Source organism: Phacochoerus africanus, chromosome 11 (genome assembly GCF_016906955.1).
Source record: "Phacochoerus africanus isolate WHEZ1 chromosome 11, ROS_Pafr_v1, whole genome shotgun sequence".
Classification (NCBI taxonomy): Eukaryota; Metazoa; Chordata; class Mammalia; order Artiodactyla; family Suidae; genus Phacochoerus; species Phacochoerus africanus.
Window position 1 is genome coordinate 107,957,734 of NC_062554.1, and position 16,990 is coordinate 107,974,723.

Below are 16,990 nucleotides of genomic sequence, written 5' to 3' on the forward strand. Positions count from 1 at the left end.
AAAATGCTCAACATCGCTGAGTATAAGAGAAATGCAAATCAAAACTACCATGAGATACCACCTCACACCAGTCAGAATGGCCATCATTAAGAAATCCACAAATAACAAGTGCTGGAGGGGCTGTGGCGAAAAGGGAACCCTCCTGCACTGCTGGTGGGAATGTAAACTGGTACAGCCACTATGGAGAACAGTTTGGAGATACCTTAGAAATCTATACATACAACTTCCATATGACCCCACAATCGCACTCTTGGGCATATATCTGGACAAAACTCTACTTAAAGAGACACATGCACCCACATGTTCATTGCAGCACTATTCACAATAGCCAAGACATGGAAACAACCCAAATGTCCATCGACAGATGATTGGATTCGGAAGATGTGGTATATATACACAATGGAATACTACTCAGCCATAAAAAATGACATAATGCCATTTGCAGCAACATGGATGGAACTAGAGACTGTCATCCTGAGTGAAATGAGCCAGAAAGACAAAGACAAATACCATATGATATCACTTATAACTGGAATCTAATATCCAGCACAAATGAACATCTCCTCAGAAAAGAAAATCATGGACTTGGAGAAGAGACTTGTGGCTGCCTGATGGGAGAGGGAGGGAGTGGGAGGGATCGGGAGCTTGGGCTTATCAGACACAACTTAGAATAGATTTACAAGGAGATCCTGCTGAGTAGCATTGAGAACTTTGTCTAGATACTCATGTTGCAACAGAACAAAGGGTGGGGGAAAAATGTAATTGTAATGAATACATGTAAGGATAACCTGACCCCCTTGCTGTACAGTGGGAAAAAAAAAAAAGTTACCTATTCTGTTATTTTCACCACTGACATTCCAAAACATTTTTCTCACAGTGCACAGCACTATTCTAGCCCAAGGCACAAAGAAAAAGACATATAATCTAATTTTAAAATGGGCAAAAAACTTGAATAGGCACTCCACAAGATAATATCCAAAAGATATAAAGACATATGAAAAGGTGCTAAACTCTTTCTTTTGTCATCCACAAAATACAAATTAAATCCACAATATGATAACCTATAGATACATCAGAATGTTTAACATTACCAAAAATCCTCCATTCTATTTTCCAAAGTGGATGCACCATTTTATATACCCACCAATAGTGTTCAAGAGTTCCAATTTCTCCACATGTTGCCAACACTTGTTATTTTGCTAAACATCCTAACTGATGAGAGGTGATATCTCAAAGTGGTTTGATTTGCATTTCTTTGATGACTAGTGACATTAAGCAGCTTTTCATATATCTATTAGCCATTTGTATGTCTTCAAAGAAATGTCTTTTCAAATCCTTTGACCATTTTTAAGTGGGATATTTGGGGGTTTGTTTTTTGTTTGTTTTTTGGTTTTTGCTAAAGAGTTGTAAGTATTCCTTATTTTTTCAGAAAGTAATGCCTTATTAAATGTGTGGTTTGGAAATACTTTCGTCTATTTACAGGTTGCCTCTTCAGTCTTTTGGGTTTTTTTTTTTTTCCTTTTCTGTGCAGAAGCTTGTTGGTTTAACGTAGTCCCATTTATCTATTTTTGCTTCTCTTGTCTGTGTTTCTGGTGTTGTATCCATGAAACCATTGCCAAGACTACTCTTATGAAACTTTTCTGATTTTCTTCTAGGAGTTTTATATTTTTAGGTATTATGTTTCAATCTTTGATCCATTTTGAATTGATTTTTGTGTATATTTTAAGTTTGGGGTCTATTTTCATACTTTTTACATGTGAACATTGTTTTCCTTACACTATGTTCTGAAGAGACTCCTTTCTGCATTGTGTATTCTTGGCAACCTTGTTGATGATCACTTGCCTATATATGTGTGGGTTTGTTTCTGGGCTCTCTATCTGTTCTATCCGTCTATATGTCTGTCTTTATTCCAGTATCATATTGCTTTAACTTTGGTAGCTTCGTAATATATTTTGAAATCAGGAAGCATGTTATCTCTAGGTTTGTTTTTCTTTCTCAAAGTCACTTTGGCTTGCTAGGTCTTTTGGTGTTCCATATAAATTTTATAATTATTTTCTATTTTTTGTAAAAAATTATCCGTAGAATTTTGATAGGAATAGCATTGAATACATAGATTTCCTTTGAGTAGTCTGAATATTTTAATAATATTAAGTTTTCCAACCCATGAACACAAGATGTTTTCCCATTTATTTGGATTTCCTTTAATGTCTTTCATCAATGTATAGTACTATCGAGTATATAAATATTTCACCTCCTAAAGGAGGTCATTTCACCACCTTTCACTTATTTCTAAATATTTTATTGATTTTGATTCTATTGCGAATGAGATTTTTTAATTTCTTTTTTGGGTAGTTCATTGTTGGTGGATGGAAATGCAACTAAATTTTGCATATTGATTTTGTATTCTGAAACTTTCCTGAATTTTTTATTAATTCTAACAGGTTTGTTTGTGCATATAATCTTTAAGATTTTCTATGTATAAGATCATGTCACCTGCAAATAGAGACAATTTTACCTCTTTTTAAATTTGGTTGCCTTTTATTTCTTTTTCTTGACTAATTGCTCTGGCTAGAACTGTCTGTGTTATATGTTGAACGTAAGTGGTAATAGTGGGCACCCTTGCCTTGTTCCTGATCTTAGAAGAAAAGCTTTCAACTTTTCACCCCTGTGTATCATGTTAGCTGTGGGCTTCTCATATTTGGTCTTTATTATGTTGAGGTACATTGGGTCTATACCTAACTTGTTAAGAGTATTTTTTTATCACGAAGAGATGCTGAATGTTGTCAGAAGTTTTTCTGCATCTATTGAGACAATCATATAATTTTTCACTCTTCATTTGTTAATATCATATTGATTGACTTATACATGGTGAGCCATCCTGGCATCCCCGGGATGAATTCCATTTGACCAAGGTGTACAACTCCCTTACTGCACTGTTGAATTCTATTCACTAAATTTTTGTTACAAACTTTTGCATCTACATTCATCAGTGATATGGAGCTGCAATTTTCTTCTCTTGTAATGTCTTTATCTAGTTTTGGTATCAGAGTAACACAGGCCTTGTACAATGAATTTGGAAATGTTGCCTCCTTTTAAATTTTTTGAAGAATTTTGAGAAAGATGGGTGCTAATTCTTCTTTAAATGTTTGGTAAAATTTACCAATGAAGCCACCTGGTCCTGGACTTTCCTTTGTTGGGAAGTTCTTGACTACTGATTCATTTTTCTTACTTGTTATAAGTCTGTTCATATTTTCTAATTCTTTTACCATCTAATCCAGTAATTTCATTTCTGGATATATCCAAAAGAATTGAAATCATATCTACATTGCCATGTTTATTGCATCATGATTCACAATAGTCAAGGTTTAGAAACACCCTGACTTTCCATCAACAGATGAATGGATAAAGAAAATGCATACAACAGGCTATTATTTGGCCTTAAAAGAGAAGAAAATCCTACCATTAGGGACATCATGGATGGACCTAGAAATAAATATTATCTAAACCTCTACATTTTTATCAAAATTCATTTTTCATTATAAATGTCCTTTTATCTAAGTAACAACTGCTTTGACTGAAGCAAAAGCTAAAGTGGTACTCCATGTATTTATTGCCTTTCAAATCCAGCTGGATTATTTGCCTTTCAAATAATGGCATTATCTAGTTCTACCTGCTTAAAGGGTCTTTGATGTAGATCAGTTGTACAAGAGACATCTTTTTACTCTGATATTGCTTCATTTGGTTCAATCATCACTTTTTCTTTACAGTATCTGTCTTTTTTAGATAATACCTAGAGATTTCTGGGATATACAGTTCAGGGCTAAAACCTCTCATGGGCTGCTTCAGCAGCTGTTGGGACCCAGAACCTGAACCTGGGGGAGTGTGAGGCGAGGGCTAAGTGGGACTCTACTTGGGGATGGGGAGAGGGTGACCTGCAGTTGTAGCAAAACCTCTTACCCGCTTGTGGCCCTCTTATGGCACCAATCATCTGAAGGGCAGACACCAAAATCCAGCCTAGTTCGTGGCTCTCACAAGGTTCAGAGGGAGGAGGTAGAGACACAGCATCACCATGGAAAACATTATGCCTGGAAATAAGTCAGTCATACAATAACAAATATTGCATGATTCCAATTAAATGAAGTATTTTTATATAGTCAAACTCATAGATAGAAAGAATAGACTTGGTGGTTGCCAGAGGATGAGGGGTGGATAAAACAGAGAATTTTTCAATGATTATAAAGTTACAGTTGTATACAAGGTTGTTGTTCACTTAATAACCTAAGATGGCATACCTCTTGCTATGTATTCTTACTACCAAAAAAAAAAAAAAAGCAAGAGGGGGTCACAAGAAATCTGTTGGTGGTAATGTATATATTTGTTATCTTGTTTGCAATGATGGCATCACAGATCCATGCATACATCCAAACTCATTAAAGTGTACACATTAAATATTTGCAACTTTTGTATATTGTTTGTCTCAATAAAGTTGAAAACAAAAAAGACGATGAACACAAAACTGAGAATATTAAGTATTGGCAAAGATGTGAATTGTAAATTGACAAAGCCAAAAAACTGTTTGTCAGTGTCTACTAATACTGAATATAGGTATATCCTCTGGCACAGAAATACTATTCTTAGATATATATATCAAAATCAAATGTGTAACTATGCACATCAACAAACAGGTTACAAGAATATTCATAGCGGCATCATTTGTAGTCATCCCTAATTTTAAACAACCCAATGTCAAACAATATTAGAATAAAGAAAATTTGAGATTATATACAAACATGAAAATGAAGAAATTTTATTCACTGTTCTTTAATATGGATCAACCTTACAAACATATTACTTAGTGAAAAGAGGCACACAGGAGTATACACTATGTATGGCCATTTATAACCATTCAAAAGCAGGAAAACTAATTTTGGTGATAAAATTCAGAATAGTGGCTATTTCTATGTAGGTTGCAACTACTAAGAAGGAACACTATACTGCTGGTAAATATCTAAAAATCTTGATCTAGGAGGTGGTAACACAAGTGTATTGACTTTGTTACCAAGATACACATTCAGAATTATCACACTTTTTTGTACACGTTATCTCAACAATTTGTCACACACATCAATTCAGAAAATTTTAAAAATTGTATTTCGTTACTTTTGGCGACAGGGCAGGGAAAGGGGTACTCATATTTAGGGTAAGAATATTAGTTGTAACAGCTACTTATTAGGAACAAATGGTAGGAATCTACGCTGAGATTTAAAATGTGCATATTCTATCCAGAACATTTTCATGTTAGTATCTCTACCCTAGAGAACACTTGGATACAGGTACAAAAAGACACAAACATATGTTGAAGGTAGCAAAGAAGAAGCAAACTACATGTCTGAGAGAAATGGAATCATAGATTAAATCTACTGGTTCTGAGGACTACCAAGCAAATTTTAAAAGAATATGGTAAATTTATACATAGAAATGGAAAGATCTCCAGGATATAATGTCAAATGGGAAAAAAAGTAACATCTACAGATCTATAAATGCGCAGGAACGAGGAGTCATCATATAGGGACCGGTTTGTAGTTACTGCCATTAGCGTAATTTGTGATGTTTAAATTTACAGTGAGGTGTAATTTAGAATTAATAATAGCACTTATAATGTCTTTGGAAGAATATCCAAGGTCAGCAACACCGACTGAGGCACTGACTCTAATAGGCAAACTGAATGCCTGAGCAACCGGAAGCGGAAGGAAAATGTTCATAATGTAACGTATTCCTTCATATATTTGAACAAGGTAACTGTAGCATCTAATGGGGGGAAAAGTTTACTTAAAATATAAACATAATTTGAATTAATAATTAAAGGATGCCAATTTTGTGGGAAAACATATACATACTGTGGGGAAAATATGACAATTAACTGTGACAATTAAGATAGTGGTGTTATGCAATAAGAGCACAGAAAAAGTATCCTAAGTGTCGAGGCCTGAAGAGAAATCAAAGCTGAGGTGACGCCTGAACAGAGAAATCCAATGTCCTACTTTTCATTCCTGGAGAGCTGAGGTGGCCAGGGCCCTGAAATCCAGTCCCATGATTATTTTCCCAGTGCTGTAGCCTAAATCCCCATCAAGAGAATGAAGGAAGGCGGAAGCGGAATCTACGAGGAGGGTTAGGCGCACTCGAGTAAATCGAACTAGCTCTGCGCCCTCAAAGCCAGATTTTTAGATTCCCACTCTTGACTCAGGGCAGGGCAGCCCGCTCCCTCCCGCCTTCCCGCGACCCTTACTGGGTAGTAGATGATTGACAGAGTTATTCACCAATCGCTGACTCTGATACAGGGGCCCAAGCCCCAGCCGGATCTTTGGTCCCTCGGGCAAGATGCGGCCTCTGTGCGTCGACGTCAGCGTGATGACGTCACGGGACGGGTACTCGAGAAGGTCTGGGGGCACCTTTCCACTGGCGGTGGGTTGTGTGTGGTCCGCAGGGCTAGATTCCCGGTCCCGCCCCGCCCAGCTCCGCCCCTCCGCCCGCAAGGACTCCTGCGGGCACAGTCCGGGAGCCGCTGTCGCCCGGCCAGCCTGAGGCGGCCAGCCGGGAACCACCCGATGAGGTAGGCTGGGTTTCTCGTCTCCCTATTTGACAGATTGGAAAACTGAGTCATCTGGGATCAGATGATTTGCCGGGGGCTTACTGAAGACCCGCTATCGGAGGTCCTAGCCAAGCGTTCGGTTCTGTGTGTTGAGCGTCGCCGAAATCAGAGGAGGCGGAGGAGGGGCTAGGCAGGCTCTGTTTATAAAGGATACAAAAGTGAAGTTTCAGATTTCAGAGGCCCTTGTCATCCAGGGTTTGGGCTGGGTTTCGGGGAGTGGATGCAGGTAGTGAGGTCTTCATTCCTTCACCCTGCGGACCCCGAGGAGTCTTTGGTGGGATCCAGCCCAGTGCTGGCCCCGTGGGCCCTCCAGAGTGACCAAGAGTGCAGAATAGTGCGTTGAAACAGAGGAGGTTTGTTACTGACCTCTTTTATTCATTAAGAAAAGCTGTTTTCAAAACAAAATTTAAAAATTAAAGCACAAGTCACGAATGTTCTGGTTCTGGTTTCAGTTCATTGCTTTGCTCACTCGTGGGTATCTGGCCATATTTTGAAATCTCAGGAGCATGCTTATTTTTGGCTTAGGTTTAGAAAGGGATTTTTTTTTCTCTCTCCTCTTTAGTTCAAACATGACTTAACACTATGCAACGTTTCTTATCATTCTCAGGGATAATGGGATTATCATTCTCTTAATGTGCCATTTGTTCACCATGTCATTTGTCTTCTGTTTCACAGATGGAATCACTGAATTCATCACTTGACTTAGTTTGAATAAGTTTAGCAAGGTAATAAAGTAACAGGTCAAACCTCTGACAAATACTGGAGTTAGTTCAATTTGTTCATCTCAGAGTTCTTTGTTCAAAAGGGTTCTGAAAACTAATTTATATATATTTATATATATATATATGAATTATCTATATATAGCCCGTCTACCCATACACTCACAAAACAAAACAACTTATGGTTCTGTTGGCTTTATTTATGGACTCTAATAAAGTGGGGCAGGATTCATGCTCATAAAGTGAAAATGCATATTGTGCAGTATATGCATCCATATATAATATTTTGTATTGTCATGAAGAATTCATTCTCTTTAAATCTTGCTGTCTCAAACATTGACCTTTTAAGACTGCATTATTGCATAAGATTGCATTATTGCATAAAATTGCATTAAAGAAATGAAATTAAACTGCTTCAGGGGACTTTGCCTTATGTTCACAGCAGGATGGTTATTATCATCTGAATTTATTCTTTGGAACAGTTTATCTGATGAGCGCTTCATCTATGCCATGCTTTGTTTTAGATGTGGGGGATTTAATACTGAAAAATGTAAAGATCCCGGCCTCAAAGACCTTCCATTTTGGTGGAGATACTGTAAATATGTAACAGAAATGACAGAGTTAGATAATAATAAATGCTAGGAAAAAATATTACAGAGTAAGGGGCTGGAATGTGTGTGGGGGAAAATTTATATATGGGTAGTCAGGGAAGACTTCCTTGAGGAAGTTTGAATGAGACCTGAATATTAGAATGAGTCAGCCACTGGGAAGAGCTGCTGGAAGTTTCCAAGCACAAGTAGCAGAGCAAAGGAGCTAAAGAAAAAAGGTGTTTGGCATGTTCCAGTGATAGAAGAAAAGCTGTGTGAGTGGAATGAACTGAGGGGAGAGTCAGGTGGGAGGACAGCAGGAGGTGACGACCCTTGAGAGGTGGGCAGGAGTGAGATCTTCTCAGCCCCACATAAGAATTGCCAACAGGCAAGGGGAGATAGGATTTATATATTGTCAAAGCTCTTCATTTTTTTTTTTTTTTAGTGACATTCATAGATGCTGACCTGTTCTCTGCTTCATACTTGTTATGAGATCATTGTAGAAAACCACTGTATTTTTTTTTTTTTTTCACCAGAGGACCTCTTTCCTTAATGGAAAAATGTCTTCTTCCCTCAAGAAGACTTGGTGTTTCTTTCTTGTTTATTGTTACCACCTGCAGGACTCCTAGCTTCTGCTTATCTTCAGCTCCCTGCTTTTATCCTTCCTACTCCCTATCGCAGGTCCCCTCCAGTACTAATGTGTAGACAGTCAGTCCCTGCTCTTTTCCAAGCCAAGCTCTAGGAAACTGCATTGTCAAGTGGATTACTGTTTTCTATTAGAACATTTGTTACTGACCAGGAACTTAATGTTTGCCTTTATTTAGTGTCTACAGTGTACCAAGTACATTCTGATCCTTTAACCTATTGCAGAGATAAATGTTACTCCTTCTTGGAAACTTCCACTTAAGGCCACCCCACTGGTGCTGAGAGCGCCTAAGTTTGAACTTGAGTTAGCCTGCCCCCAAAGCTTCCTCCATGCCATTCCACCTCATTGCTTTCCTGAGTATATAACACCAACTACAAATCTCCACTCTTTGAAATTTGGTATTTTATGAAATAACATTCTGAAGATCATTATTCAGTCCTCTTAATTTAAAAGTGGGGCTGTGGTGGCCCATTGATGTTCATTGCTTTTTAAGACATACCTGGGACTGAATTCCCAAATTCTCACTCTGCGGATACTCAGACTAGTGGTTTTGTTTTGTTTTGTTTTTTGTTTGTTTTTTTTTTCTTCTTCTTCCCCTGATATGCTTGCTTCTGGAAAATACCATCACAAGGGGTCTCTATATATGTATTTCAGCATCATGTATTTTCTGTCCATAAACTCATATAAGGTTAATTTTTAAAAGATGAAACAGCGCTGCTTCGTGGGCTAAAATAACCTTCTGCTTTATTTTACTTCTCTTTTTCAACAGAGATCAGGTATAAACTTTCTGATGAATCTTGGTTTTCTTAGTAGAAAGTGGTTTCAGAATGACTTTAAAATTTAAATTTTCATTGCACAATTTTTGTAAGGGAGTTTACGATTTATTGTTTTTCCAGCTTTAACCATGCTTACAAGTGTGGGAATATTGCTGAACTTTTTAACTGGCTCATAGTTTTGACTGATAAGTGGAATTTCTTCCTATAATTGAGGAAGCTGTTGGGTCAGCTCAGGAATACAACTTCTCTTTCTTAGTAATGTATTATCATTTTAAAAACTGAGTAAAAATCAGTTTCTAAATAATATGGCTGAAAAATGTACTATGTTTCTACAATTTAAAATTACCCATTCTTTATTTCTAAGGTTTGCTTGTTTTATTATTTATAATTGAGATATGGTGGGTGAATAATAGTAAATTAACAAATACCTAAATTTAGTTTCTGGTACCTCCTATAGCTTAATGGAGATTTTCTTTTCCATTGGTCACATCAGAATAATGTTAATGGAATTAGTAACACCTTTCTTGAATGTTGGAAGATATTTAAATTCAGCCAAAAGAGAGCTTTTGCTCCTGAAGCCGTCTCCTGGATATTTTGACCAAATTCTCTATCCTTTAAGATTGCTCATGCAATTGATGTACACCTTCTGAAGGTCCAGGCTGTCATGATTTGGCCTCAGGTCCTTCTGTCATGAATTCAGTGCCCCAAACTGGACTCCTGGCCTTTCCAGCTTTAAGACCATTGCCTGTGTTCTGCCTACAGCTTGGAATGCCTTGTAGATGGACAAATCCAGACCAAGTTTTACCTGTGTTTCTGCATCCATCTGTACTGCTTTCTCCATGAGCTCTTTCCTGAATGTCTTTAATGGAAGCCTCTTTCACTGCACTTTTGGTAGTCTTTCTCTGAGATGCAGTTGACCTATCTTGATATCTTTGGTGATGCGCTGTTTTATACATGGGTGTTCAAATATATGTGAGCTTGAGCTTAAAAAAGACTTAAGAATTCACATTAGACATGCAAGGTTTTTTGTAGATTATAGATCTGTTTAGTTTAGTTTAGCCCTTTAAATATGTAGAGTTTTATTACCTCATCTTTGTGAGAAGCACTGTTATGCTTTTCTTGGCTTTGATTCAACAGAACCTCTTTCCTGTTTCAGTTAAGGGTCTGACTTCTGCAGTTACCAAGGGGTCCCTCGAGGGAAACTCAAATCTTTGGGTTGTAAATATTGAAGGCACATTGTGGCATATAAAAATCAGTGTTCTCTGTGTTTGTGGTTTCAGAAAAATAACAGCAGTTCCACTTTTTTACAGCAGAGATGAGAAAACTGAGGCCGAGAGGCCTAGCCAGGGGACCCAGCAGTGCTGGGACAGGAGCCTGGTCAGTGCTCCTGGTTCAAGGCAGCAGGGCTTGTACAGGCCATCACTGGCTCTGATATCTGGCATCAGAACTTCTGGTAGCCTCTTAGGAGTGTATCAGCATAGCTTAGGCCTTTCTGGATTGTTTTACTAGCTTTGCTAGTGAGTGACCTGGATCTGGAAAATACCTCTTGTTGGGACTCAAGGTCAAGGCAGAATCTTTCACCAAGGATCCTTGACTGAGCTGTTTAAGCCCGTGGGATCTTCCTGGAAAAAATTGGCTGGCATCGAGTTTGGTAGGCTCTTTAGTTTAAAACCTCTTTCTTCTACTCCCCCTTTCATCATAGTTTTCCAGAAAATATCTTTGGACTGGTGGGCATCGTCTGTATTAAGTATGGAGTTTGGAGGAATTTGGGTTAGTACCTGCTAAATTGCAGTAATGACAGGGTTTTGTGTCCCATATTTTCCAGGACAGTATGCTCTTCACACACTGTACATTGTTGCTCACTAGAGCCTGCTCTTCTTTGCTTTCCATTTCAGGAAAATGTATTCTCATAATTCTTTTTTAAATTAATTGATCACTTGCTGAATTAATGACATAGAACCAGAGAATTTCAAGTACGTTTTCCTATTGGTATGGCATGTGAAATTCTTCAAAGATAACACAAGCACCTCTTGAAAAATTAGAAGTTTCTCCAGCTGAGGTGAGAGCACCAGCCAAGACTTGCTTTTGTTATTATTGGTCATAACTGACCCTTGGGGAGGGCTTCCTCTGTGTCAGGTGCTATTTTAAATACCCGGATTTCTCATCTTCAGCACTGATGGCATTTGGGATTGGGTAATTATTTGTGGTGGGGACTGTCTTGTGCATTGTAGTTAGCTGCATCCCTGGCCTGCACCCCCTAGAAGCCAGTGGTACCTCCCTTAGTTGTGACAACTAATTATGTCTCCAGATACTGCCAAATGTCTTGAGGAGAGTAGTGGGCAGAATCCTTCCCACCACAGCCCAAACCACTGCTTTATATAAGTGAATTTATTCCTCACAAAACCCCTCTGAGGTAGGTTATAATATTGTCTTTATTTTATGGAAGGAGAAGCTAAGGCATGGAGAGGTTAAGTAACTTGCCTGAGGTTACACAACCGATAAGCAGTCATACTGGATGTGAAACCAGACAGTGCTGTTTGTGAATCCTGGCCGAGCACTGCCAGCTCAGCCTGGGCACCAGCTGTTGGTGATCCAAAGACCCATGTAAACCAGGGGACAAAACAAAGGCCAGTGGAACCAGGCAGGGTCAAGAATGAGGAGACCGAACTGGGGAGTATTGCCAAAATTACCTGCTTTTCAAGAGAAGCTAGAAATCCAGATTTTACCTATGTGAAAAATGCTTACCTTTTAATACTGGCAATTCATTCATTGTTTACCAAACACTGTGCAAGCCAATAGACTGACAGTATCACCTTTATACAGATAGGATTTGGTCCCAGGCCATCAGTTTGCAGTCTTTTTTGGTGTAGACGTTGCATCAGTGTGACATTTTAGAGAATTGCATGTTCATTTGATGAGGGGAAAGGTATATTCATTGGATGTGTGGAAGACAAAAGTTTCTCTTCTTGGAAGGCTCTGGAATGAGGATAAGTGGGGTGGAGCTTCTCGACTAGAGGTGATTATCTTGCTTTCTTTTAAGAAAAAGAGTGTGAGAATTAAAACTGGCTATCCATCACACCTAGAGATTTTAATGCTCTGCTCCTCAGCACACAGACTCTGAAAGTGCTGTGCTTTTATCTCCTTCAGCAGCATCATTCATAGCTATGTCCTTCATGACCTCTGCTTGTCCTGGTGCTAAAATCCATATCTTATGTGACATTGAAAAAATGTAAATTCTAGAATGCATTGGCTATCTCCTGGAAAAGTGAATCATAACCACACCTCACTTTTTGGCCAGCCAGTAACCACTTGAGTCCATTTTAACTCTCTAGGTAAAGACCAGACTCTCTTCCTGGTTTAGTAGCAGATGCACATCTGTTGGCATTTGCTGCTTTTTCCTCGTTCTCAGGACCCTTGCATCTTTAATGGTGCCTGTGGGCCATCACGCCCTTGCTCTCATGCTGACTTTCCATGGCCTGGGGACCTGTCCCTGTCCTTTAGTCCAGCTGCACCTCCCGCTGCTCCCTTATGTGGGCCCCACCCAGGCTGTGGGCAGCTCCATCACCTGGACACGACATGCTCCTGCTCTTCCTTTGTTTTCATTTAGTCTGCCTTTTCCTTGCAATATGTCACCTTTTTTTTATTTTAATTTTTTTGAAGTCATACGTTTACTCTTAGGCAAGCTTCTTCATCAAGCCTTTTCTGCCCACAAGAACCAAAGTTCAGTCTTTTAGTGTGAGAACTATCTTAGGCTTTGATTTCTAATTATTTGTGTAACCACGCTACCTCCTTTATAAACTGTATTTGACTTGAGATTAGGGAATATATGTCTTTTCCATCTGACTTTTTCCCCACAGCATCTAGCATAGGGCTTTACACAGTTTAGGTACTTAATACATTTTAGCTTATTCATTAGGGTCCAGAAGATTCCCACTCATATAGTGATTTCTAAGTCCTCTTTTCCCGTATATTTGTATAAGTTTATATAGTGTGTTGTTAGAGTGACTTCATTAGGTAGAGTTCAAAATATGTAGGAAAAAGTGATGACCAAATTAATTTGGAGAGATTGGAGATTTTCATTAATTCCATTGTCAATTATAGTAATTAGAAATTAAATATTCTTGGGTTATTTAATATAATACATTGGCTCTCCAGACATCTGTTTAAAACTTGCCTAACTTTACATAGCTTGTACCCAGACACCACACTTTTATACAGTAATATTTGTAAGTCACGAATTTAGCAAACGAATTGAATGTCTAACATGTGACCAGACATTTCGCTAGGTGCTAAGAGTGCAGAGGGGTCTTCCAGGAGCTTTTGGTGTAGTACTGAGAACAAGACATGTGAACAATAAGTGAAACATATATAAAACAAGTGCTGTTAAAGAAAGATAATATGTCAGTGAGGTCCGAGAAGATTTCACTGAAGAAGTGATACTTAAGCTTCCTCGAACAATGAATAGGCTTTTGTTGCTGTTAATTGTTTGGTAGTTGGAGAAAAAGTCACTTCAGGCAGGAGTATTAGGACAAAGACATGGATAGTGCAGCCTCCGTGCATGCAAGGGAACCAGCAATAAGCTAGTATGCCTAGGACTAGAAAATGAAATTTTGAGTAGAGGGAGGAAATGGTTCATTCAGATTTTCATTTTAGAAAAACTAGCATGATACCAGTATGAAGAAAATTTTGGAGGTAAGTAAACCGAATTATTGGAGTAATGTGGATAAATGCTGATTGGGAAAACCATGGAAAAGACTGATGAGAGATATTAGGAGGAATGGCATGGTCACTAGTTAATGATGCAGTGTCTGGAGCGTGGAGCCAGCAGCAGAATCAAATTTAGCACATTATCTTAATAATAAAAACTATAAATAAGATCTCACTAATTATTATTGGTTAATATTTCTTAAACATTTTTGAAATATTTATAGGTAGGGCATATATATTATACATCAATGTTGGTATTTTTAAGTCGTTCTTAAACTGTTCTTCTTGATTTTATAATTGTTTATCCCTTGTTAAATTATTTGAGAGCAGATCATTTGCGAGCAGATTTTTTTGCGACCTGGTATTTTCAAACCTTTATTGAGAACCTTATGAGCTTAAAGAGGTCCTGCTTTAGCAGAGGACATCTCTGCCTCTGTAACATGGCCCCCCATTCTCATTATTAGGCTCTATTTCCGGGGTATATTACCCAGTAGTTGTGTAATTAGTAGTCTTTGTTTATGTGATTCTGTTTTCTGAATCACAAGCTAGGTTGATAGAGTCATCTGATTCATCTGATGCTGATCTCTTAAGGGTCTCTTTTCTTGTGTGGCCGCCTAAAAAGTCTGAAGAAGAAAGAGAAAAGGTTACTGGTGTTTTTAAAATCTTGGTATCAAAATTTGAGATAGACTTTCCTTATTTGTCACCAGGCACCAAGCTTGGTGTCAAAATTTGAGATAGACTTTCCTTATCTGTCACAGGCACCAATCCTTTGGAATGCTTTTAACTATCTGCTTGGAGTTTTACATTTTGTATAAGTTCAATGCTTATTAATTAATAAAACTGACAATTCTTAGTGGCTTTAAATAGCGCTTACCCCATAATTATTTTCTGTTCTACAAATAAATGCACTTTCTTTCTTTTTTATTCTCTCATCTTTTATGGAGAATAGGGAGAACCTTCTACTTTCTGTTCCATCTCATAGCTTTAACTTCTGTCTATATGCTGTTGACTGCCGAATTTCTGTTTCTCTCTCAGACTTCTCCCCTGAACTTCTGACTCATATCCATCCGTGTGCTTTATTTCCACTTAGATATTTATGTGCATCTTATACTTCACGAGTCCAAACTGAACCGATGTTCTTCCTCAAAATGCTCTCTTCTTCCCCCTCTATCTTCTTCATTTCAGTAAATAGCGACACCATCCCTCCATCTCTCTCGGCTGTAAATCTGGCCAGTCCTTTAGTCCCCTCTTTGTCCTATGCTCCAGGCCCAATCCGTCCCCTAATGCTTTACACCCTGTATTTGATACTTAACCAGCTCTCACCACCTCCACCACCACCCTCATCCACTAAGTCACTATGCCCTCTCTCTCCTGAGTTACTGCCATAGTCCCCTAAATGGGCTCCCTGTTTCCATGCTTCTCTCAGCCAGAGAGCCTCGTAAAGCAGAAGCTGCATCACATTTCTCTTCTCCGGAAAAGCTTCCAGTGTCTTCCCATCTCATTCAGAGTTAATGTTTTATAGCGACCTATGAGACCCCACAAGGCCCCCAGGAGTTGTTAACTTCTCTGTTGTCACCTCCTGCTTCTCACCCGCTCTGTCATCCAGCTCCTGCAGAGCTGACAGCTAATGACCCACCTGACCTCCTTCCTGGCCACCTCCACCTCCCCTCAGGCCTTGTCCTTCCTTTTCCCTCTCCCTGCAGTGCTCCTCCTCCTGATGCCTATATGGCACTTCTTCCTTATCTCCTGCTGGTCTTTCTTCCACCTTTACTTTACCTCTGATGACTTGCGTGAGGTCATCCTAACCACACAGTTTAAAATTACAGTTCTCCTTTCTTTATCACCTGTCCCTGTACCCCGGAAGGTAAGCTCTGTGAGAGGAGGAAGTTGGGTTTTTTTTGTTTTATTTTGTTTTGTTTTGTTTTTATTCACTGCCATGGAGTAAATGAAGTAGATGTGGTATATTCTTGGCAAACTTCATATTTTCAAAAATTACCAAAGGCAATTTTTAAATCTTGTTGTACACATCCAGTGGTATACATTTCTTAACAAATGTTTTAGATTTTCTGTATAAATTATGAAAACATCAATACAACTTACCCAGCTATCTTTAACTCTTAGTGTATCTATGTTATATGTCAAAGAAAAGTTTACTACTATTTTTAATATTGGTGTGGCAATAGATCACTTAGAAATTGTTACTGTAAGTATAGGTTTGAGCTTGGGAAATAAACTAGTGTCTGTGAGAGAAGTGACTTAAGAACACCATGACAGACTTGTTTTCTGCTTTAATTTTTCCAAGTGATTGATACTAATTTCTAGATAAATTTGAGTCTTGAAACATTGTCAGAAGGTTAAATTCTGCTTACACTCACACAATTACTTTTATCTTCTGGTATTAACAAAAATTAATAAATGAGATGAAACCACAGGAAATGACATAGAGTTTTAACAGAGAACTTTTAATGTATAGGGGGTGAGGGAGAGAAGGCAGAACACATAACAGCAGAGTGAGCAGACTTAGCAGGATGGAGTATAAAGGCTTTTGTTACCTCCCAACCAAACGGAAGTAATAGAAAATGTGACACTTGGAAGATAAACATTCAGACCAAAACCATGGAATTAATTTACAGAGATATTACTATGAACTTCTAAATTCTTGAAGAAAAATAGAGAAAGAAGGAAGTACAGTTGAAATGTAGGCACCAGTGGCTTAAGTCAGCTGCATACATGAATGAAACACTTGGTGCACCCAAGCCTTGGTGGAAGATCTGTCTTTCCCCAGCTGTCTGGGAAGACTGTGAGTGCTAACCTGTGGAGGAAATGATAGATGAATTCGGCTTTCAAAAGCTTACGTTAAAGTTGGGAGTTCCCGCTGTGGCTCAGCAGGTTATCAACCTGACTAG

The 16,990-nt window shown here is 38.5% G+C and overlaps 1 protein-coding gene and 1 long non-coding RNA gene across 2 annotated transcripts in view; one reads left to right on the top strand and one right to left on the bottom strand.

The window, feature by feature from the left end:
• The window catches only part of LOC125110856 (uncharacterized), a 44,280-nt gene extending 38,037 nt beyond the window's left edge, over window positions 1-6,243 (bottom strand). Inside the window, exons 1-2 of the long non-coding RNA XR_007130751.1 lie at window positions 6,042-6,243; window positions 3,958-4,085 (exon numbers count right to left, since the gene is read on the bottom strand). This is a non-coding gene — a long non-coding RNA (uncharacterized LOC125110856). The remainder of the gene's footprint in view (window positions 1-3,957; window positions 4,086-6,041) is intronic.
• A 145-nt stretch (window positions 6,244-6,388) lies between these two features.
• The window catches only part of STARD3NL (STARD3 N-terminal like), a 43,604-nt gene continuing 33,002 nt past the window's right edge, over window positions 6,389-16,990 (top strand). The window contains exon 1 of the mRNA XM_047752508.1: window positions 6,389-6,610. The gene's annotated coding sequence lies outside the window, so the exon portion shown is untranslated. The remainder of the gene's footprint in view (window positions 6,611-16,990) is intronic.